The sequence below is a fragment of the Sebastes fasciatus genome, chromosome 7 (genome assembly GCF_043250625.1).
Source record: "Sebastes fasciatus isolate fSebFas1 chromosome 7, fSebFas1.pri, whole genome shotgun sequence".
NCBI classification, from domain to species: Eukaryota; Metazoa; Chordata; class Actinopteri; order Perciformes; family Sebastidae; genus Sebastes; species Sebastes fasciatus.
Genome location: NC_133801.1, coordinates 2,813,142 through 2,838,463, shown reverse-complemented (window position 1 = coordinate 2,838,463; position 25,322 = coordinate 2,813,142). Strand labels below are relative to the sequence as shown.

Below are 25,322 nucleotides of genomic sequence, written 5' to 3'. Positions count from 1 at the left end.
AATCCAAAACAGGTTTTAGTCGCGTTAAGGCCTCGTCTTTTAGAAACTATTCAGAAAAAAAGACCACCACAGCATTTCATGAAGTTTTTAAAGGCAGTGTTTTAACACACAGCTCAGCCGAACCCGGTACGGAGTTCGGCGGGTAAAAGAGGTAAAACAAATCAGACATATATATATATATATATATATGTCTGATTTGTTAACGCAGCAGTTGTATCAATAATAATAATGTAGAAATCGTCACTGTTTCTATGTTTTAATCCTCAGTAAAAGAGGAGAAAAAAAGCAAAAGCAGTAAAACAAAAACAAAAAAGGAAGTTGTCCTGTGGAGCTTCACAAACACACATTTCCACCCACCCAGGCACGTGTACATACAAGGACACGCACTCATAAAAACACCCAGAAATAAACCTAGACATGCACACACACACACACACACACACACACACTCACACACACACACACTCACACTGTCCATCTTCTGAAATGCAGCCAGTCTATGTGTGTTTGCTTATTTTGGTGAGCCCAGCATGAGTGTATGCACGTGCATGTGAGAGACAGAAAATGTCTGTGTGGGTGTACGAGTGTGCATGTGTGTGAGGGTGCCATCTGTTAAAATATTGAGTGGAACAGACCAGTATTATTCCCACAATCCCTCCCCTGCTGTCCCCTCTCTGTGCCATCCTTTACTCTCTCTTTCATCTTCATCCCTACATCTTTCTATCTTTCTATCTATCTATCTATCTATCTATCTATCTATCTATCTATCTATCTATCTATTTATCTATTTATCTATCTATCTTATTCTTCCCCTCTTTCTGTCTTTGCCTTCTTCCCTCCCTTCATCATATCAGTGAGTCTCACTTCCTCCACACCTCCTCTGTTTGGCTCCAGGCTGTTTTTCCTGCAGCACTTGGATGTAAACAACAGCGTCATCAGCGTATCATCACACGGGACGCGCCATTTACATATTTTTGCACAACACGTTACACAACACCCTAGTGCTGCTTGAGTTGTTTGGATTAGCGGAGTTGATAGTTCAATGCAAATGTGTGTATTCCTTGTGTTTATGCAGCATTGTTTGATATTTTTGTCAGACTCTTTCAGCTCACTGCTGCAGCGTACTGTATGTGACACAAATATTTTCTTTGTTTTGAAACCATGAATGCAGTTTTCCCAGAGGCAAACCTTTACACAACAATTCATGTTGTGCAAAATTACTTTCATATTTGTCCATTGCTTGTTTTAGAGTTGCTCCCACTCATATTTACTCATTTCAGAGTTGTTTTATTATGAGCTTTGTATGTGTTTGAGGTAATCTGTTTGGTAGTGTATACTGTGCATTATTAGTTTTAGACATGTTTTTACTCTCTGCAGTTTGTTATTTCTTTCACTCCTTTCATATGGTGAAGTTGTAAGTTCTAACCTTTAGTTGGTAATTTCCGTGCCAGACAGCAGAAAAAAAAAGTCTGTTGGCAGAGCAAAGTAAAGTTCAGGAGACATCACAGAGGATTGCATTTTTATTTTGTGTTACAAAGCATGTTACAGAGCATGTTCCTCCAAAAAAAGGAAAAGTGATTTTAATTTTATGAAATTATTCAACATGTGATGTATTGACAGGAAATATAGCGGCTCTATGAATTATGACTGTTGTCTGTCTGGGCCAGAGGGGGAAGTAGCATGTAGTTAGTGTTCAGCATATTCTCATACAACAGTTTGTATGATATCTTTATTTGTTTAACGTTATTCATCCTCTTTTGTTCATTTTCCTACGAATGTCCAGCAACACGTGGCAATTTTTGCTCGTTACATGCATACAGTCTTTTCAAAATAAACTGTCTTCACAGGAAAATACTTTCTTAGGTTTAGCCAATAAAACTACTTAGTTAGTTAGGTTTAGGAAAGATTGTGGTTTGGCTTAAAATTACTCCGTAAATTGTGTAACTTAAGTAGGTTATGTGACAAATAAATCAACGTTGACTTCGGGTTTTACACGAGACACGAACGCCGGTCTCCTGTACGAAAGTCTGGTATGTTTTGACCCGACCTCCTCCCGACGTGGCGTTTGCTGCTTTTATATTTCCCGGTTCACGATAACTTTAATTACATACACATTGATTTTGTTGGATATACATGAATTACACTGCCTTACTTTTCGTAGGTACAGCTATGAACAGTGTATTAGACCGGCCTGTAGTGTTAGTGCTCACGTAGGTCGCTTTGGGGAGGTATTCTTTAGTTCATTTTTAAGAAATGAGCTTTTCTTTCTCTCTGCTTGATGGCTAACTGGAATATATTGGCCTGTTGCATGCCTGATGTAACCTCCAGCTATCGAAACACTACTTGTTTTCAGTGTTATGGCTCGTACCCTTCTGTTCATTACTGTAATAACACTGTAATACTGTATCACTGTAATAACAGTAGTGTTACTCAGTGTTTACTGTACCATCTACTGCAACTTACACAATCTGTAGATCTCTGAAACATACACATTTTGGTGATAACTAAACCGTTGACACCGCCTCACAAAACACAACTCTAGTCTGAAGACTAATAGTGACATTCAGATGATCCATTAGTCTGAGGTTATTGTGGATGTCTGTGTAGCTCCAGTCGGAGCTGTTACAAATCTCAAACATAGCTGGTTGTGTTGACAGCTCACGGCAGCAGGGTGATGCAGTGAAGAGCCTCCTTCAGCGAGATGATTTGGTGCAGTCCACCCTGCTGATTCATCCTCGACTCTAAATCCCAGACAGAGATTTTATTCTCTGGGTGATCCTGACCGCTGACCTCTCTGTGGAATAAGGATTGTAGAGACAGAAATACCCTCTGAGGATTCATGAAGCATAGAAGCATTAACATTTCAGCTTTAAACATTGAGTGATTTCAGAAGATTCTTACCGAGTCTGGATATGTAAAACAACAAAACCTTCAGCAGCAATTATGGTAGAAAGGAAATGAATGATTCATGATTTCACAAGAGTGAAAGTGAAGCTAGTTTACTGGAATTTGAAAGCATTTGTTTTCTACCTGTCCCCTCATTGTTGTTTACAGGAAAATAGATTTTCTTAATTTCAATGCACGCACTTTCTGCATGATCATCCGTCAACTGTAACCATGGTAGACAGTAAGGAGAAAATCTTTAAGAATGGTACTTCCATTGAATCAATTCTATGTGCATTAATAATGGGGTTGACCTCTGCCTCATTTAATGTTTCTGTCTGTAAGAATAGCTTCAGACAGTCTTTTTTTCCTGTTAACTCATGGTTAGTCTTGCCTCAATCAATATTATTGCTGAGGGGTTGTGTCTTAATTAGTGCTCTCCCACTCATCAATACAAGTCATGAGTGTAAATGTTAATGCGTAACGATTGGATTGACCTCCGACACAACGGAGGCATGTCAACCAGCAGTGTCTCTGCGCATATCTGAGACTTAATAATCTGAAACTGGTTTTCAATAGTCTGCCAAGTCTCAAGGTTATGAGGATAATTGCTTTTATGTTTTGTTTTTCATTACATAACATTGGGGTTGAGCTTGATTTTTTTTTAATAATGAAGAGAGTGACCTCGTAATTAAAGGCATAAAATGAGCCGACATGAAGCAAACGGTGTAATGTGTCCCGCTGCGTTTGAGATCAGCAGTTACTACAGCTCACTAAAGCTGCAACTGAGCGAGAATCCCCTACAGATACTGATATTATGTAGTTGTAAGCAGTTAGTTTGCAACAATGCTACTCTAAATTATACAACAACACCAATGTGCAACGCACATTTGCAGAGTTACCAAACATTGTGTTATTTGACAACTGTAGAACATAAGAAGTGGTCAAGGTATGGTGGCTGGGATGCGCCAATCCAGGGAGTGAATATGTTAACGTGCTCCGTTTCTGGAGAGGTGATGCACATCAACGCTGTGAAATGTGACTGTGGCATATCCTGGCATGCGTGCGTGTGTTGCCATTAAAGGTCTCCATCCATGCTAGCAGCTCTGTGAAGCAATAATGTTATTTATTTTTTTAAAGAAAACCAAATTGTAAGATGTTTATTCTGTGTTAGTCTATCAGGCAGTTGTACAGATTTCACCGGATGAGTGAGATGAAATGTCAGAGGGTCAGCAAAGTCTGTAGGATTCATCCTCTGGGGATCATGAGTGTCTGTTTCTGTGTCTATTTGCCTTAAACCTGCATTCTTTCTAACAGCCAGTAGGGGGCGACTCCTCTGATTGATAAAAGAAGTCTGATTGTATAGAAGTCTATGAGAAAATGAGCCATATATGAACATCATATGTGTGTTACACTAATAACATTCACATTTTCCAAACATATATAAATTTCACCTTCATACACATCTTCCACAACCATTTAGCTTCAAGGCCCATCATCAGGGAAAAGTAACAAAAGAAAAACCACACATGACCAACACTGGACTATCGATCAGCTGCTTAAGTAATGTATACTCAGATGGTATTTGAATGAGAATTTGTTAGAGGATTGACGGATGTAAAGAGTCGACAGTTCAATTCGAGACCCGGCAAATTCTCTACTGATTATAGATCACTTGACGATTACCAAATCAATTTTAATGTTATGGTTACACAAGGACAGTTTAGTTTGCATCAAGATTGTGTGATCTGAAGAAAATGAAACCTTAAAATACCCCAACTCTTGGCCTCTACGGCCTCCTAAGTCTCAGAGCAACAGAAGCTGATGTGATTACAGTCCACACTTCCCTCTGAAGAGACAGAATAGAAAACAGAGGAGTGAGGATCCGAGCATACAGCAGCAGAGAGGACGTGGTGGATTAGAAAGGATGAAGATAAAGATTTTCAGAAATAATAACCACTGTTCCCCGCCTGCTCTCTGCCCTCCCCCTCCACCTCCCTCCCTCTTTATCTCCTCCCATTATTCTCTCCCATCACACCTCTCCTTGTCAGCATGTTGTTTTCTATTTCTGAAATGAATGTCCTTCGTTTTCTCCCTCTCCTTCTCCTCGCTATCTAATACATGAATACAACAGTAAATGAACGTGTTCTTTTTTACTCTGTTTTGGCGCCCTTCCTTTTCTTCGTACTACCCACTCTCTTTTCATTTCTCTCTTTTTCTGTTTGTCTTTTCTCCACCACTTCAGGTCTTACTTAGTCTGGATTTAGTGCCTCAATTTCCACTTTTTGCTTCTCATATTCTACCTCTCTGACTCTCTTGTCCTCTGACCGTGTCTTTGTGTGAATATAGGTGTATCTTTAAGTATATGTTTGGCCTACATGGTCTGCTGGCGCTGTGGATGTTTGGTATTTGTAGCCTTCCTGTTGTGTTTGTGTGTTGGAAGAATTTCAAGTTTTTACTTTTTCTTTATATGCGATTACATTTCATGAGATGTTTTATTAAAGAACATCTCCCCCTCTGTAATATTTCATTGACCATTGTTATCACCTACAGTAGGTGAACAGATTTATTCTCCTGGTGACTGCCAACGTGAGTGCTGTATTATTGACACAGCTACATCTAATCTAACACCGCCAGGCTCCCTCTCCTCGCCCAGGGGATTGTGGGTATTTGATTTGGGCTCTGTTTCCATCTGGGTTCCAGCTGGAAAGAGAATTGCAAAGAAGCAACGCCATGCTGCTTCCAATACCTTCGGCATGCTGGGAAGTTCAGGATTCACTCGGGCTTTTGAGAGATTCAGGTGGTGAGGGGTCCAGCGAGGGTGGCTTCAGGTTGTTGATAACGGCTTCAAGACTCACCGGGGAACGGCTAAATATATACCAGCCACGATGGAAGAAGATTACACTGTGGTGGAGGCAAAAGTCTATTGAATACTAATTTAATCAAAGCTAAAGTGAAATATGGATTTAATGTGAGACTCTTCAGTAAAACTTGATAATTCACCTTAACAAACCATATGTTAGGAAGGATGCTAATCCAGGCCACCAAACCTCAAAATGTTTTTCATAACACGAGCCATCCTCACCGTAATAAAACAGCTGTACAGCTCGTCTGTGTGACATGTTTTTGTAGGCCAACCAGGAAGTTAGCATCGCCCTGGTTCCCTCGTCAAAAAGCCAATGGGATTGTTCCATTGGGTTTTGGATTATTGCAAAAAAATATATAAGATCTATGGCAAAGAAACATTTATGATACTTCCATGTTTTGTTCAGCAACATAATCCCCACTAATGAACACCACTTTATGATTTTTGAAGAGTAAATGCAATCGCCAGAAGTAAAAAGCTAACGTCAGGCTATAAACAAACAAAATAATATAAAGTATTTATTATAACAAATAATATAAATTGAGTATCAAATTTGGTTATATTTGGTCTCCATTCCAAGGATGCTGAATTAGCTGTTAGCAGTAGGGCTGCCTCCTCTTAGTTGATTAGTCGACTAATCGGTCATTTCAGTCTTAGTCGACTAAGATTTCTTTAGTTTTTTAATGTTGAATGACTTATTTATAAGAAACTAATGAGCACATCTCTGGTAAACCCCAGATTTAAAGTGGTAGCTTCTGTTTGCAGTGTAGCTTTGGATGTACAGAAAAATATAATTTGATTGCTTTGATGCTGAAGAAAATCTGATGATTCTCCGACAAGTTCTAGAGTGAAGGAGAGCCTTTTTTCTGTGATGAAAAACCTTTTTATTCCTCATTGTCTGTATCAAAACAAGGTATAAGTATATCAAACTAAACACTAAATAGAGGCTTTTAATATATACACGTTCTCACTTGGACTTCCCCCAAAACACGTGAAGTCCTGATATAGATTGTCCCCTTCAGTCATGAATCATTTCAGACAGATCGGGGTGACTGGTGGTTCATGTCTTACAGCAAACCAAATATTGGATAAAGACAAATTAAAAGTATCAGTATTATGTCCTGCCATGGTATTTCAATGGTGATAAAAATAGAGAAACACGTTGAAAACGTCTTCGGTCTCCTCATTGGTGGCCAAAATATGAGTCACTCAACCCCTCAGGAGTGTTTGCTAACTAAAAGCATGATGGCGTGATGAGAGAGAGGAGAGGAGAGGAGCCAGAGTCGGTCAGAGAGCACAGATGAAAGGAGAGAAACAACAGAAGAAGAGATGAGATGACAGGAAGGAGGGATGACAGGTGGATTAAAAAAGAGAGAGACAATTTGCATGAGAGCCAGAGAGGTGGAGGAGAGGACGACGGTAAAGACGAGAGAGGACGTTGATCGATAGTCTGAGAGAGCCTCATATTGGAAACCTCTCCAGTGATCTGTGGAGCGTAGGAGGACACACACAGGATCACAATACACTCTCAAACAATAAAGAAGTGTATTTACACCCACACATACCGGCTCAAAGACGGGTATACATCGGAATAATCTCACACAAACACACAATGATTTCCTAACAATCCTCCTTCCTCCATGTTTCCACCTGCCGTCAGCACAGAGGAGTCTGATCCTGATTATCCACCTTCTGTCCTCCACAAGGAGTGCTTGTTTTCTCCACCTGCTGCATTCTGCCAGGAAAACAATCCCACAAACACTCCTTCCTGTGTGGAGGAGGAGGAGGAGGGGAGGAAAAATAAATTAATATTTGTGTGCTTTTTCACATCGACAACATTTGCCTCAATGGCCTAGTTGCTGAGATCTGTGGACTCATCACTAGAAGTGATGAAGAGTCCAGCAGGGCAGCAATGTGAGCGGTCAGACAGGATTGAAACAAGCACCCAGTTGTACCATAGAAAAAAAAAACCAGAGTAGACAAACGTGGTTATTAAAATTATTCCCCAAACTGACGGTTGTAAATTTTGATTGAATGTTGCAGCTGAAAAGTATAGTAACTGAAGTACCATATATCTTACCGCAACAGTTCGTATGATATCTTACAAAAAGTTATTCCTCATGTTTTGTGTGTTTTCCTACAAATGTCCAGCGTCAATATTTGCTCCCGCGTTTTTAAATTTAACTTCTGTCTTAACAGGAAACAACTTAATTAGGCTTAGGCAACAAAACTACTTAACTTACACCAAACCGGAAGTAGCGTAACTTATGTACGGATGTTCTGTGACAAAAACTACCTAGTTGAAATGTAATCTATGCATTTAACCCATTTTAGTATTATGAGCGAGGAGCAGCTACTATATAGCGCCAGGGGAGCAGTTCGGAGGGTTGGGGCCTTGCTCAAGGGCACCTTGGCTTTGCCCAGGAGGCAAACTAGCGCTTCTCCAGCTACCAGTCCACACTCCGTACTTGGTTCATGCAGGAACTTGAACCAACGACCCTCCGGTTCCCAAGCCAATTCCCCACTGACTGAGATGCTGCCGCCCCGAGCCAGCGTAAAACATGTTTTTGTGCAATTGAGGACATTTTATTTAATTTTGCTGTTTCCGTACAGCTATTTTGATGCGATACTTCCAAATGTGAATGATGGAAACGCGGTGATTCTTCAAATGAAGCTTGGAAAGCATCCTTCCTGCACAGCTGAACTATTGAGACAATCAAAAACCGTGAAAACACTCAGCTGAATGGAGGCGTGTTGACTTGTCGATCGCACCGCTGGTAGAAGTAACTGGACCACAACAGACGAGTATGTGTTTAGACACTGCTAGCGCCTCTGGCGTACAGCCTCAGGTGATGGAACAAGCTGGACAACACACACACACACACACACACACACACACTCACACACACACACACACACACACACACAGGATAAAAAATCCCAAATTAAAAAACCCAAGACTCCTCTTCAATAACAATCGGGCCTAGTGAATTAATAAGTGGACCCCGTTGTATAAATATTGATGAGGGTGTGAGTACACTCTCCTCACTGGGATAATTTATTTTTCTCATTGCTTTCAGTTGCTGCGTTCTCCCAGCAGCGCTGAGGAGCCTACTGAGAGTATGTTTTATCTCTCTGATCAGGATCTGCATGAGTACAAAATAATTCTACAGAATTCCTCCCTATGTGTTCTGAGTTAGAGAGCGTTAGTGCTCCAGCACAGGATGCATATTACTTTAGATGTCTGAGAGCTTCAGTGAAGTGTTTCTCACCATCTGGAGGAAGAAACTCATAAGGATATTTCATTTTTTTCATTAACAAAAGTCTTCTAGACGTGATCCTTCTCTACGGAAGCAACCACTGAATGTTAGATTTGGTAAATTTAAAAAAAAGTTTGCTTTAGTCAGGGGCTCTCAAACTTTTTTGGGGCCCGGGACCCCTTACTACATTTTCCAAAGACCCCCTCATAATCATAACACTGATGAAGCTTAATGCGTACTACCATTTGTACTCTTAGATGCCGTTGGAACTATTGGAAAGACCTGTTTCATTGTGATAAACAGAAACACTTTTCAATTTGGGTCATGTTAATACCACTTTTAAAAGGTCATAGGTATAAGGTACAACGTATATTCAAATTGTATTTGGACTGAACTTGACAGTATTTATACTTTTCAAGTAATTGATCTTTCCGATAATTAACAGCAGCAAGAGTCCCGATACATCCAGATATCTAAACGTATTTATCTAAGACTGACTCTCAGTTAGTGCTTCAACTTAAACATAATAAAGTTATTGCTGTGTGTCTCAATCATATCACAGTTTCTATTGTCCCAAAGCTAACGTGGGTAATAGGAGTAATGATATGTCTGTTATATGTTTGTTTTATTGGCACAAATGGTCCCCATCTGTAGATTTGCACATTTTAATAATACAGCACAATTATATATATAATTTATAGAAAGTTATTTTGCAAACCCCCTGACAGACACATTGAGAATCACTGGCTTTAGTTATGCTTAGTTACCTGTTAGACCTCAGTATTTAGTTTGCACGGTAATCGAGAATAAGAGTTAATTTATTGAACAAACTTCGGAGACGCTGATCAACAAAAGATAAATTATTAATAACAAAATGGCCATTGCAAGACAAAATACAGCTGTTATTGTTGATGCATTTTGCATTTATTTTGCAGTGATTTTGATATTTCTGCTTTTGTTCTCTCACAGTATTAGTCTGATTTAATAACGTATGTTACCACAGCTCATGTTGAGTCTTCAGTATGAAGATTCTCACACTGTAGTTTCTCTCAGGGCTACTTTGATAATCATTATCCATGTTATAGAGTATACCTTATTGCATCCACTGTCTGCCCATCCTGTTGAGGTTTTCGTGTGATATTTAGAAGCAAATGTTTGACTAGAAATAGACAAGACAGGAAACATGGGTGCAATAAATGATATATCTTAGTAAGAAACCATTTCCTAAAATGACTGAATATCCCAGACTGAGATAGATTGAGTCATGCTGCTTCTCATGTGTATATTTAATGTTCTCTGGTAGGTGTGGGCTCATGTGATGTTGCTTCATTTCACTTGAGTTTAATGAGAAACAATGCACAGCACACCTCACAAAATATAATCAATACAGTGTCAGCCAGAATGTTATATATTTCCCCTATACAAGGTTTACACATTAGTCTGAATGTAGCCTCGTCCCTCATGGAGTCTCTGCTGAATGTGTGAATAGGCCATTATTTGCTAAAATGCTATGGCCATAACAGCTGTATTCTTTGGCCCCCTAGTGGCCAATTAATGCAGCTTCAAATCAGAGGGGACTCGGCGTAACGCTGGTCGCCTCGTTAAATGCAAAGAGTAGAGATAAATGCCGGGGATGCACTGCTTTAGTAAATCCCAAAACACAAATTATATCCACTGTTGTCTAATGTTGCATTATTCCTGCGACAATAACAACAGAAACACTTTCCTCCTGATATTGTGGTCGTTGGTCATAAAAATAATGGGAGGTGTCGACACGGTTACTGCAGGCTGTTCTTTCACACTGTTGTTCACTGTAATTCGACAAAGGAGGACGGAGGTCGGACCTTCGCCCAGGAGACCGGTTTTGCACCCCGGGTGAAACCAGAAGTCAACGTTAATCTATTTTTCTGTTCTTGAGTTGCATCACATCCGGTGTTATATTATCATAAACCACCGTCTTTTCCTAACCCTAACCAAGTTTTTTTCCTGTGAAGACAGAAGTTTATTTTGAAAAGACTGGAGCAGAATTTGGGCACCTTGCAGTGGTTATCATTGTCGCCTCATAGTAAGAGGGTCGCAGCTTCGAATCCGGCTTGGGGCCTTTCTGTGTGGAGTTTGCATGTTTTCTCCGGGTGCTCCGGCTTCCTCCCACAGTCCAAAGACATGCAGGTTAGGTTCATTGTTAACTCTAAATGTCCCGTAGGTGTGAATGTGAGCGTGAATGGTTGTCTGTCTCTATGTGTCAGTTCTGTGATAGTCTGGAGACCTGTCAAGGGTATACCCCGCCTTCACCCAATGTCAGCTGGGATCGGCTACGGCACACCCGTGACCCCGAATGGGATACGCGGTTACGGATAATGGATGGATGGATGGATCAGAATTTGACACGCCACGTGTCAGGCTGGTGTCATACACCGGCTATACCTACGAAAATTAATGCACTTTAATTTGTGCGTATCTCACAAAATTTGTATGTGATCCACTTAATCCTGAACCAGGAAATATAAGTGTGGCAAACGCCGCATAGCGAGACGGTCATTTTAACCCAAACCACCATCTTTTCCTAAACCTAACTAAGTAGTTTTCTTGCCTCAATATAAGGAAGTCGTTTCCTGTAAGGACGGAAGTTTTTTATGAAAATACTGTATGCATGTAACGAGCGTAAACTGACACGTGTTGCGGGAAATTTGTAGGAATGAAAAATGAGGAATACCTTTATGTAAGATATCATAGGAGCCCTTGTATGAGGATATGTTGATCACTGAGAGAGAAGAGTTTCTGAATTAGCAGGGGAAATCTCTGTCACCTGGACGACTCTGATATTAAATAATACTCCAATGTCAGTCTGATGTATAGAATAATAAAATAGAATAGAATATATCTTTATTGTCCGCCAGGGTAGAAGTTTGTCTTCGGCTCACCAGACACAAGAAACATTACGGAAAAGCAGACAATCAGTTGGTGAAACATACACACAGACAAGGTCATATTACACATTCAGACAGTTCATGTCGTGTCTGTGGATTTAATCCTCTCAGTCACTTTGTGGAGTTAAGAATATTGATGACAAATTGGGATGAAGGACTTCTTAAATGGAAGGAGGATGGAAGCTATCTGCCAGGATACTTTCCTCCTCGTCCTTTCTGTAAAGAACTTGAGTCAAGGGCTTTTGGGGTTTGCCAACGATGATATAATAATAATACAACTATAATATAATGATATATTGGCCTAACCTTGCTCTCATTATCTCCGGAGTGTGGATTTGACACTTGCGTGCTCTCATCGTATCCTGCCTGCCGTATCATCCAGCTCTAATATACACGTATCTTGAATTGTTAAAAGACAATCCCTTCGACCTCTTTGTCTCCTATAACTCTTCAGTGTTTCTAATATTACAGGAATATTTTAGAAGAAATTGTCTCGGCTCTTTCTCTCTTATGCGGTATTGACTGACTGAGATGCAGTATTGGTGATCTGAGAACTGAATGTCATTCCATTTCAGGTGACTTCATTGTGTGTGTTGGAGAGTCGCTCTGGACTAAATGTCAGACAAATGTCAGCGGCACCTTCAGAGGCATGTCGGATAGTTTCATGTTGTGGATAACTTTCCTGCTCCTCTTGGTTTGGACGGATTTATAAAAGCCACGTAGTGATATCACTGCTTAAAATGAAGCAAGGGAAAACTTTGAAGTATGTTCTAGTACAGTTGTACACGTACCACTGGTGGTGAACGGAGGAATCTCTGACTATCGATTCATCTTATTGATGCTATTATTACGCATGCACTATGATGCATATGCACGCTGTATCATGTTTGTTTTGGACCAGAGACAAATTGAAGAGAGAAAAAAGTGCTCAACAGCATGGCGCTACTAAACCTGAGGGGGTGCGCCCTATTTTTCCCTGATAATGCGTCACTTTGAAGAACAAATATGTGTTTAAATCAGCAGGTGGAGAGTTAGCAAAGTTACCTGTCAGCAGCCGGTGGAGATACGAATGTTAACAAAGGTGCCATTGAGTTATTGTTATGAGGCGTTCAAAGTCGGCTCAGGAAAAATGCCTATTGGGCAAAGGTAAATTACAACGTTATCATGATGTGTTCAAATGTAATCTCGTAAAATCTAGTTTTTGGCGAGAAACTTGAATAAATCCAGATGTTTGTAGGAAATGTTTTCACAGCTATATAAAATAGATATTAGAGAGGGAATTATGACCTGTTTAACTTCCTAACATTAGTTCTAAGCAGCATGCCAAGGTTTTTTTTTATCAAAGCAAATATTTTAATAATCATAATCATTTCAATTTTGTGTTTTCATGCAAACAACTACCATAGATGATATCAAAGTACAGTACAGTACTGTGTACAGTACCCTCCCTGCCCCCCAAAAAAGTCTGGATAAAATGTTGGAAAAAAAAGTCTGAAAAATGCCTGAAAAAAAAAAGTTGGAAAAGTGCTGAAAAAAAAAAAGTCTGAACAATGTCTGAAAAAGGTATAAAAAAAAAATACAAAGTCTGAACAATGTCTGAAAAAGGTATAAAAAAAAAATACAAAGTCTGAACAATGTCTGAAAAAGGTATAAAAAAAAAAATACAAAGTCTGAACAATGTCTGAAAAAGGTAAAAAAAAAAAAATACAAAGTCTGAACAATGTCTGAAAAAGGTAAAAAAAAAAAAAAAAAGTTTGAAAAAATGTTGTAAAAAGAAGTCTGAAAAAATGTCCCAAAAACAAAGTCTGTAAAAAAAGTCTGAAAAAAAAAAAGTCTGAAAAAAGTCTGTAAAAAAAAAAGTTTGAAATAATGTTGGAAAAAAAGAAGTCTGAAAAAATTTCCCAAAAAAAAGTTTGGAAAAAATGTCTGAAAAAAAAAGTTTGAAAAATGTTGGAAAAAAAGACTGAAAAAATGCCTGAAAAAAAAAAGTTTGAAAAAATGTTGGAAAAAGAAGTCTGAAAAAATGTCCCAAAAACAAAGTCTGGAATAAAAGTCTGAAAAAAAAAGTTTGAAAAATGTCTGGAAAAGGTAAAAAAAAAAAAAAAAGTCTGAAAGAAATGTCTGAAAAACAAAGTTGGAAAAATACTGGAAAAAAAGACTCTGAAAAATGTTAGAAAACAAAAGTATGAAAATGTTGGAAAAAAACGTCTGAAAAAAGTCTGGATAAAAAGTTGTAAAAGTGCTGAAAAAAAAAAATCTGAACAATGTCTGGAAAAGGTAAAAAAAAAAAAAAATGTCTGAAAACATTTCCCTAAAAAAGTTTGGAAAAGATGTCTGAAAAAAAAGTTTGAAAAATGTTGGAGAAAAAAAACTCTGAAAAATGCCTGAAAAAAAAAGTTTGAAAAAATGTTGGAAAAAGAAGTCTGAAAAAAGTCTGGAAAAAATTTCTGAAAAACAAAGTTGGAAAAATGCTGGAAAAAAAGACTCTGAAAAATGTTGGAAAACAAAAGTCTGAAAAATGTTGGGAAAAAAAAGTCTGAAAAAAGTCTGAACAGTGTCTGAAAAAGGTAAAAAAATAAAAAAAAGTCTGGAAAAAAAGTCTGAAAAAAAAAGTTTGAAAAATGCTGGAGAAAAAAAAGTCTGAACAGTGTCTGAAAAAGGTAAAAAAAAAAAAAAAAGTCTGGAAAAAAAAGTTTGAAAAATGCTGGAAAAAAGACTTGGAAAAATGTTGGAAAAAAAAGTCTAAAGAATATTTGAAAAAAAAGTCTGAAAATGCTGGAAAAAAACGTCTGAAAAAAGTCTGTAAAAAATGTCTGAAAAAAGGTTTGAAAAATGATGGAGAAAAAAAAGGCTGAACATTGTCATTTTCTAAATAATACGCTGTTCGGAGTGATTTTCAGTATAATAAATGCTGAAAAATAAGTGTGCAGTATGTGTCCTGACACATATGAGGTAATGAGAAACAGGAGGTTAACAACCACCCGTGTTGATAGTGCAGCTCTTTGTTAAAGTGATGGTTAATGCCAAGAATGAAACTGTGATGAAGTTTCTCCATCACATATAAAATCTGAGTTTCCTTGCCACTAAAATGTGATTCATTCTGACTAGAAAAGCTCTTAAAGTGTTTTATAACTAATTCAGTGGAGGGTTTAGTGTCCTGTGATGTTTATTATGTTGTTTCAGAAGCTGATGAGACTCCTGAGCAGAACATGGACTGTCGTTTTTATCTAATCTCTCTTTAATAGCTTCAAAATGATAATGATTTTGAGTAACTCCACAACCAGCACAGTTGATCTCCATGGGACTGTAGAGGTGAAGCTCTACATGAGATCATCAATGATCCTCTGCTATCCTTTACCCTACATTTTCTGGAGGAGCACTTATGATCAATTACTATCTATTACTCTTACTGATTATCTATTCAACCTCTTGTAGTATTGATGTTCACGGCTAATTTACTCCACTCCCCCCTCACTAATGCTCTTTGTTTCACTACTCATGTACATGAGTAAGTAACTGGTGTGGCGGCAGATCCCAATCTATTTTTCCAAATCAATTGATCTCCCTCATTGATTACTGACTCAAGAGGTTATTTGTGTGACCTCAGCCCAACAGCTGATCACCACTTATACTAGTACTGCATGGGGATACGCATGATCACATTACTGCTGCTTAATGGCAGGTTGAACATTATGATTAAAAGACCAATCTATCTTTCAAAAACCAGCTCCAGCTCGATAAAGTCCTCTGGTTCTTGTGCATTTGTTGAAGGGAAATGTTAAAATGCAGTCACAAAATTTCATGCTAATGTCAACTTTTCAAAAACATCTTGAAAACGTTACCTTATAAAAATACAAATGTCCAAGTCCTCCACGTACAAAGAGACAGTTAGCCTTTTCACAGTTATCAGTATGTCATTTGAGGTAAAATGAGATTTACTGTTGGGCAAAATGACTTGATGGACCCTCCTCGGGCAACTTCAATGCGTTGGAAATATGAATGTATGAATGTGATAGTTTTGCACTAGAACCTGAAGAGAACGCTGTAATGTAGGCGTACCCCAATGCCTTTTCACCCTGAGACACTAAAGCATCGTTGTTAATCAGTTGTGTGCCAGCAAGCTACGAATACTAGTCATCACCAGCTGTTCCATTCAGGTAATAAACGAAACAAACTGTATATCTCAAACTTCAAACGCCCCGCTAATGTTCCTCCAGCTGTCTCCGAGGCGAGGCTTTCCTCTCATTTCGTCGTAGTTTTCTCAGCCTGCCGAGCAGAGAAAAGTCATGGTGACACTGATCATTAAGCTGCTAAAAGTTGAATTTGTTTCTACTGCAGGTGAGGCACACACAGGGGGATGAGGCATCCGATGCCCAGAGCGCATAAACAGAGCAGCGAATGCATTAAACCCACGAGGATGAATTGAAAATGATAATTCTAGAGCCGAGTGGACCGACGGTAAAAAGCCTGGCGATGCCTGAAACGTTTCATTCTCTACAGGCTACCTCAGAAAATCACCATCAGCACTTTTTTTTTTTGTCTCTTTTAAAAGTCAATTAGCTGGTGAAATCGTTGAAGTGGGAGCTGAGTTTGGAAGGTCAACGGTCTCTTGAATTAATGAGACAATGTGGAATTAAGTTTGCTTCACTCTGCACTGAAAACAGTTAATTGCTTAACAGCTAAACTAGCAGACAGACCGACAGCAACGTGGCATCAAACAGGAAATGATAAAAAGATGTTCAGACGCCAAATTGAAGGGCCGTGTTTAATTTGAGCATCTGATTTTGAGCACGACCTTGTTTACGTCTAGACAGCTGTGCAACACTCACATTCATATTCATCGTATTCTGCTGATAACAGGGTTCTCCAGTCCAGGGAACATCCGAATGCAAACATGACTGAGGTTATTGTGATTATTATCATCCGTGGTATTATCATTACGGCCGATGTCTTGTCCCCCTGCCAATGGAAATGTCTCATTTTCATGATAATGCCTTCTTTTTTTGTCTCGCTGCGGTGTTGTTCTATCGCGGTCTCTGGCCTCTCTGTTCATTCCTGCAGCCTTTCCTCTGATTCATCATGACACTCCTGTCTCCTTAATGTTTGGACACCGTCTCCCGTGAATCACCTGTGACACTGAGAGAGGTCGTTTTAATTTCACTACAGTGGATAGGGCTTTAATTAAATCCATTCACTGATCAGAATCTCAAGGTTTTGATCCAAACAGAGCTAAACAACTCAAACAAAATACACTCTTTTTACAAGGAGAGGAGAACGTATGAACGACTTAGTAATTTGTAAGTTTTATTGCGTGCCATCACAACACAGTTCTTGCTTTTGGCGTGTCATGTGTGACTGTGCCGAGTATACGGACACAGCTCTCACATTGGTTACATAAGGACCGGATGGTTCGTAACAACGTCCCACAGGACTTCCCGGGGAACACGGTCATAAGCCTTTTCCAAGTCCACAAAACACCTGTAGACTGGATGGGCAAACTCCCATGACCCCTCCAACAGCCCGCGAGAGTAAAAAGCCGGTCTACTGTTCCACGGCAGGACGGAATCCACATTGCTCCTCTTGGATCGGAGGTTCGACAAACGGTCGGAGCCTCCTTTCCACATTTTTTTTGAGCAGTATGATGGGGCCAGCTGAGGTGGTTCGGGCATCTGATCATGATGCCTCCTGGATGCCTCCCTTTGGAGTTTTTTCTCCGGGCACATCCAACTGGTAAGAGGCCCCGAGGAAGACCCAGAACATCCAGGAGAGATTGTATACTTCGGCTGGCCTGGGAACGCCTCGAGGTCCCCCAGGAAGAGCTGGAAAACGTTGCTGGGGAGAGGGACGTCTGGAATTCCCCAGTAAACCTGCTGCCCCCGCAACCCGAGCCCCGGAAAAGCGGAAGAAAATGGGTGGATGGATGGACGTAGAATACAAAGAGAGAAAGACTGCCAACAAACACTGGACTTTGAACCAGGAGACCGGTGTTTGTGTCCCAAAGTGTTGCACTATTGGTTACGCTAGTGACGTGTTTTCCACACTTTACTACGTATTTTTTCTTGGATTATATACTTATTTTAAGCCCAACCTATCTAAGTGGTTTTGTTGCCCAAACATAACCAAGACCTGGCGTATAAATGACGCCTGACGTGGCTTATGTGTTTATGTAAAATCATTTGCTAACCATTGAAACATGCATGTGCCTCATGGGATTACGGGTATTTTCCCTATTAAAACAGAGGTGTGTTGTGTACTGTTTCTTATTCAAACCTGAATGAACTGAAGCGACCTCACAGTAGCTATACAGAGAAGATAGAATATAGCCATAAGAAGCAGTGGAGGGCTGCGTGACTTCCTGTCAGTCATCATTGATTTTCCCCAGACTGTTTGCCACATCACATTCAGGTGTGAATGGCTCATTTAAATTCTCCTAATGTGTCTCTTGGTGGCAACTTTGACTCTAATCCGTATGATTGACTCTCATACTTGGCCATAAACGGGTGCCGCCTCCTCCTCCGTCACTTTGTACGTTTGAATTCATTCTCAAGTGTTCATGTTTGAGCGATGAGGTTTAATGATGCTCTAACTTGATCTGGAAAAAAGTCAGCTAAGACTGTGAGTGCTAAATGGGATCATATTAGGTCTTATTCCTGACAAATGAAGTTGTAAGGACACCGTAATCTAACTTCACATCTATCTTCTAACAGAGTCACTATCCTTTAAATCGTTTTCTACCTCGCTCTTTGTCTCTCTCATCTATCTTGGCACTATTCCTCCTCTGTCGTGTCGGAGTTTAACAGTTTGATTTAGAGCCACATATCTCCGAGCAGACCTTCCTCTGCCATCCATCACCTCTGACTCTCTCCCTCTCTCTATATTGACCACCCCTCCTGTAGAGCTGCGGTACACGGAGGTCGCTGATGGATTTTCATGGAGCATTTATAGAAATGAACACACACGGACAGCGACGACCTGAGATTTATGGTTTGGTCTCTGTTCTCTCTGTAGTAAAAGGAAGGCATAATAGGAACCAGATTTATGTGTGGACATCTTTGTTGTCTCTGTGTCCTTGTAGTTATCTGTCCTTATAGCTGAGGACTAGTCCACTCATCCCTCTATCCAAGGTGTTGTTTTCTTATTGAATATTAACGAAGTAGGAAGTTGAATTCTTCACACTGGCCATACATGGGCGATAGAGTAACAGGGCGTAACAAAATACAACCCTGTCTCACTCCCAACTCGTCAAATACCGCACAACCCTCTGAGACCCACAATAGACCCGTTTTACAGGAGGTCTTTAGGGGGAGATAGCAGGTCAACAGTAGATGTCACATAGAAGTGGTGTACATCATCTGAAAGCTGGGAATCTGAATATTAATTTGAGATGCAGCTCAGCACTCTGTCTCAGGTTGTTAATAGTCATAAATCAGAAATAAGCATGCTCTATTATGTCTCATAAGTTGTTGCAGCAATTTTTGGGGTTGATACCATTTGTTACACAGATTTGGTGCTAAATTTAACAATTTTTTACCACTGGAGAATTGATAAAAACGATCAATAATCCCTTCAAAATACCACATTAAGACACCAGGTCCTTGAGGAACACCATAGAAGAAGCCATGCTGTGATTTGGGATCAAAATCTTTTGACATTTGGAGATTTCTGCAAGAAATGCAGTTTTCTGCGTTTGGATGTCGAGCACTTGTGTTGTGTAAACTGCTCAGAAACCCCCTTATTGTCAATCTAGCTAGGAAAGCCATCCATCCTCTGAATGTTCTAGGTCTCTAGTTTGATCCATCCATCCTCTGAATGCTCTAGGTCTCTAGTTTGATCCATCCATCCTCTGAATGCTCTAGGTCTTTAGTTTGATCCATCCATCCTCTGAATGCTCTAGGTCTCTAGTTTGATCCATCCATCCTCTGAATGCTCTAGGTCTCTAGTTTGATCCATCCATCCTCTGAATGCTCTAGGTCTCTAGTCTGATCCATCCCTCCTCTGAATGCTCTAGGTCTCTAGTTTGTGGTTGTAAAGTTTCATGAGGCTGTGATTATCCTAGAGGTCACCACAGGTCATTTTATACAGTGAGGTCAATGAAATGTCTCCTATGGAGACTAACATCATCACACATGAATACAGTTGGGCTCATTGGATCCACAAGAGTCTCAGCTTTACAGTGATACCCAAGTTATGTAATTCCAAGACTGTTTAGGGACCCCAGTATGCAGAAATATTCAAATGCACCATTTTAGTATAGGCGAAAATAACACATTTATACCACATGATAAAGACTGCATGTTTTTTGCCCCAAACTGCATGTGATTATCATAAAGTGGGCATGTCTGTAAAGGGGAGACTCGTGGGTACCCATAGAACCCATTTACATTCACATATCTTGAGGTCAGAGGTCAAGGGACCCCTTTGGAAATGGCCATGATAGTTTTTCCTTGCTAAAATTTAGTCCATCTTTGGCATAACATTGGTTATTTAGCTTCCTTCCCGACATGTTAGCGTGACATGGTTGGTAGCAAAGCTTCAAAACTGAACCTACTAGAGCCTCTGAAAGACAGTAAAGTCAGTCGGGATTGCAGGCCTCAAATCTGAAGAAGGGAGTGAATTTGAAAGTAGAACAAAGTCGAAAAAGAGGTAAAAATCGCAGACAAGGGCAGAATGAAGGTGTCATGTAAAGAGAAAGCACGAGTGACATGGAGTTAAAGGGGAAAGGTGACAAAAACAGACAGAGGCTTGAAGGACGAGGGGAAGCTTAAAGACAAAGTGGAAGGAAATGTGACGTGAGAAAGAGGATAAAAGACACTAAAGCAGAAAGAGGAAAACCTGGAGGACGAGACGGAGAGAGAGAGAGAGAGACAGAGAGAGAGAGACAGAGGGAGAGAGAGAGAGAGACAGAGAGAGAGAGAGAGAGAGAGAGAGAGAGAGAGACAGAGAGAGACAGAGAGAGAGAGAGACAGAGAGAGAGACAGAGAGAGAGACAGAGAGAGAGAGAGAGAGAGAGAGAGAGAGACAGAGAGAGACAGAGAGAGAGAGAGAGACAGAGAGAGAGAGAGAGAGAGGGACAGAGAGAGACAGAGAGAGAGAGAGAGACAGAGAGAGACAGAGAGAGAGAGAGAGACAGAGAGAGAGAGAGAGAGAGGGCCACTTTGATATTCAGCCTGTAAACTGAGGAGGAGTTCAGTCTATCAGCTCAGGGACGCCGACGCACTCGACCACATCATCCACCTCATCAGTCATTCAAAACACCATCAGTCAGCCAGGAAATCGCCCATCACACAGACGCGCTCACCCACAGCTCACCTCAGACTGCCACCAAATAGACTCGTCTGACTCACTGACACGTCCCACCGGCTCGCTTCTGATTGGTGGATACGAGCAGTCAGTCAGCCTTCAGTGCCTTCAGCTTCATCACCCGTGAAATTTTGACTTTAGGTAGAAGTGTGGTCTTGTCTGTGATCAGACAAGAAGGTGCTTTTCATTCAACTAACATGACACCTCGCTACCTACTCTGGCATCCGAACTCCTCCCACAACCTGTTCTTTGTCAGTGGCTCTATGCTTCAAAGTGACGCTCTACGTACCCCTCTAACATCAGTTCTGCATGTATCAATTTACGCATGTTACGTACATACTCTGTCTTCAAAATGAACTTCTGTGTTCACAGGAAATAACTTGATTAAGTTTAGGAAAAGATCCTGGTTTGTTGATGTTTGTTACGTAGTTAAGTAAGCTACATTACATATGCAATTTAATTTAAGTATTTCACGGACGTTATGTTCGCAAAGAATGCGAAGTACATGACATAATGTTACATAACTTAATACATAACTTAAAATAAGTCAACATTGACTTTTGGTTTCACATATCAATTTGTGTGTAATTGACGTAATCGTGAACCAGGAAGTATAAAGAGCGGCAAACACCGCATAGGGAGGAGGTCGGGGTGGATGGGGGGTTAAAACGTTGATTAATTTACAGAGTTATTTTAAGTTACAACATTAGTAAGTAACCAAGTTACATACTTAAGTACATAACAAATATTTTTTTAAACCAAACCATGACTTTCCTAAACCTAACCAAGTAGTTGATTTATTTCTCAGATAAGTTACGTACTAGAGTAACGTTACTTCCGGAGTTATTTTAAGCCAAACCACAATATTTTTCCTAAACCTAACTAAGTAGTTTTGTTGCCTAAACTTAAGAAAGTTGTTTCCTGTGAAGACAGACATTTATTTTGAAAAGACTATATGCATGTAAAAGGCATAAATGTACACGTGTTGTTGGACATTCGTAGGAAAAAGGGGGAATAACTTTTTTGTAAGATATCATACGAACCGTTGTATGAGAATATGTTCCCTAGATGAAAGTCTGGTGTTTTTTTACCCATCCATCCACCCTGACCTCCTCCCTATGCTGCCTTTATCCGCCCCCTGACTCCCTCCTTAACTTCCGCCCAGACAACGGCCTTCCTCCCAACAGAGACTTGACGATGGAGGAACCTTATGTCCTCTCTCGGCATCATTTTGAGGAGACAAATGTCTCATAATAATGTCTAGTAATACTTAAGTAACACTTGATGCCTGGTGACTGCTGCTCCAAAAGGATTATGGATTTATTGCAGCATCACGGAGTGTAGCTGTGAAATCTGTAAATCTTTTTGAATAAAATCTATAATTTGTTTAAGGAAGGCTGCAGCTGCAGTGGATGATTCCTTGTCAGGCTCAGGCTGATATTGTGGGACTAATAATACCAGAGACTGTGCTGCTGTCTGGAGAGGACACAAGAGCCAAGATGCACTACATAAGAAAAGTAAAAAATAGGATACACCTGTGGTACCTCGTCTCCTCTTGAAGCCTCCTCTCTCCTTGTCTCCTCCGAGACGTGTTTAAGTGACTGAAACATTTTAGATGAACCCCGATCGATTTCTGGGTCACCGGCTAGAGGACAGAGGAGCGAGGACGGCTATAATTAGCTGAATAGAAAGCAGTCTTGGTATTGTAGCTCACTGCGTCGTCGCTCTTTCCTGCTGCAGAAGAAATGATGTATTCCACGTTCTGGATTTGAACTGGACAGTTATTCCACATTCAAATCATCTTGAAGTTAAAGTATTTACCAGCTGCCAGCTTGTAAGTAACATTCACACATCATCCAAGTTGTAATTTTAAGAGATCTAGTTCTTGTGAAAGCTGTGATTCATCCAATTAGCAGAGGTATCTGAAGAATAGATGGATGAAATATTTGTTTGCTCGGCCTGAAATTCACTTCATTAAATCTTCAAATAGTTGTTCACCTTCCATTCACCCCCCCCCATCCGATCAGCTGCTGCCACCGTTACCAAGGCCATTTAGTCCATAATCGTGTTGTTTAGTTTTAAACTTTCTCCCGCTGACATCAAAGCAGCTGGATTTTATATTCATCATTCTATTTCTGCATTATGATTACTGGTAAACATCATTATAGAATCATCAAACAGAGTTGTATGAGCCTCTTATTCTGTGTGTGTTTGTGGCCTTCGACAGTTCCCAAGCATTTCTGACTGCCTTTGATTGGTTTATACTGTACCATGTGTGTGTGTTTGTGTGTGTGTGTTGATCTATGGCATTTTAATTAACAGATAAACATCATTACTGTATCATCAGTCACCACCAGGTGTTACTAAAATGACCACTTGGGGTGTTATTGGTGTCTTTGCAGCCCGCTCTCACTGCCAACCTTTAATCATGCAACATCTGATCAATGAATGAAATAAGACTAATCTGATCACGCATTTATTGTAGTTCAGCACTGAATCGGTTGAAAACTTTTCCAAGTTGTTAAAGGGACAGTATGCAAGTTTTTACACGTATAAATGTCTTTTAATCCTTTTTATAGCCTTTGAACAGGTTGTATCTCCTCTATCAGCCTGTAGACTGCTTTTAATGTGAAGAATGGGGAATGTTTTTTTTCTGGAAAATTCAACAGATGTGACGTCATGCACTCTCGCGAGTGCCTTTAATTTCAGCTCCGCTTACAGGGCTAAAAGTGTGCAACCACAGCTAACGTTTGGGTAGAAATGGAGTCCGCTAACACCAACAACCGACCAGCCGCCACCAAAACTCGTAGTCAAACACAAAAACTTACATACAGTCCCTTTAGTTTATTTGTTGTATTTATATTTTCTTTTTTAGCAACTGTAGCGTGAGACTCCACAGTTTCATCTGCCCACCACAAAACCTGCTGCCAAGTTATCCTTCAATTTTAGGTTAAACATGAAATCACCGAGGTGTGACAGTGTATTTCCACTTACACAGAGTTTATCTTTTTTTTTACTGTTAGAGGCTAAGCAGCAAGCCGAGGGATAACTGAGTCAATCTAATTTGGCCCAAATAAAGTTCTGCATTGCTCAGCACAAACAGCCCCTCGCTGGCTTCAGTTCCAGTCGAGTGTAAACAAGGTGAATTTACTGAGATTGAATACAAAATTGAGAGGTTATCAAAGTAAAATAGACGGGAAAAGTGAGGTTAAAGTGCTTTTGTTATTGTTTTAAAAGACTTTTTTTTTTCAATTCAAAACAAATATGTATTCATCCATGGGTGTAATTCTAATACAAGTGTATATTAAATATCCTTGAACATGACACTGAGCCCCTGTCAGCCCTGAGCTCAGCAGTGAAAATGAAAGTTTAAGTCTACGTCGGGAATCAAATCTACCAGGAATCAAAGAAAACCGCTTTCCTTTGAAACTGATGCCCATGGATATCCGAACATGTTTGACTGCTCCCAGAGCTGTGAAGCAGCCTCACTGTATAATAGACAGCATTAACCCTCAATCCATGTACAAATGGAGAAAAAAACAACGACATGAAGGTGCGAGATTTTATCCACGAACGTTCAGCAACTTTAGCTCCAGGCAGGGAGAAGGTGGTGGAGGTCTGAGCCCAGCCAGGAGATGTTCTGGTTGGGTTTAACACGGGTAGGTAGACCCTGGAGGTGAAGGAACGGGTGGGGGTGAGAGCTGAGGGACCCACAGGGGGGACAGATTCAGCCCTGACCATCTGCCTGCCTCCAGCCTCTGCCAACACAAACTTGCACGCATCCTTTTTCCTTCATACATTCACACACGCAAACACATGACATGATTCATCTCAGGTGTGTGTTATTTAATAAACTGTAACCTACTTATTTTCATCCAACCAGGAGTGTTTTCAGCATTGTTTGTAGGCTGTATGTTGGCAGGATCGAGGCTGGTAAAATGTACATTATGAGCAACAATATACAACACAATATATGTAGAGTAATATAAATAAATACTAGTCAGTCTATTACCTATAGTAGATGATGGTTGGCGCACCTCCAGTTTGGAGAAACAGATAGGAGCAAAGCAATGTTTTAAACGTATT

General features: G+C 40.1%; 1 protein-coding gene across 6 annotated transcripts in view; it reads left to right on the top strand.

The window, feature by feature from the left end:
- Positions 1-25,322, top strand: part of LOC141771100 (leucine-rich repeat and fibronectin type III domain-containing protein 1-like protein) — a 389,487-nt gene that overhangs the window by 228,187 nt on the left and 135,978 nt on the right. Inside the window, exon 1 of one of the 6 annotated variants that reach the window (XM_074641027.1) lies at positions 8,460-8,598. The exons of the other annotated variants lie outside the window; for them this stretch is intronic. The gene's annotated coding sequence lies outside the window, so the exon portion shown is untranslated. Of the gene's footprint in view, positions 1-8,459; positions 8,599-25,322 lie in introns of those variants that run through there. 6 annotated transcript variants of the gene reach the window in all.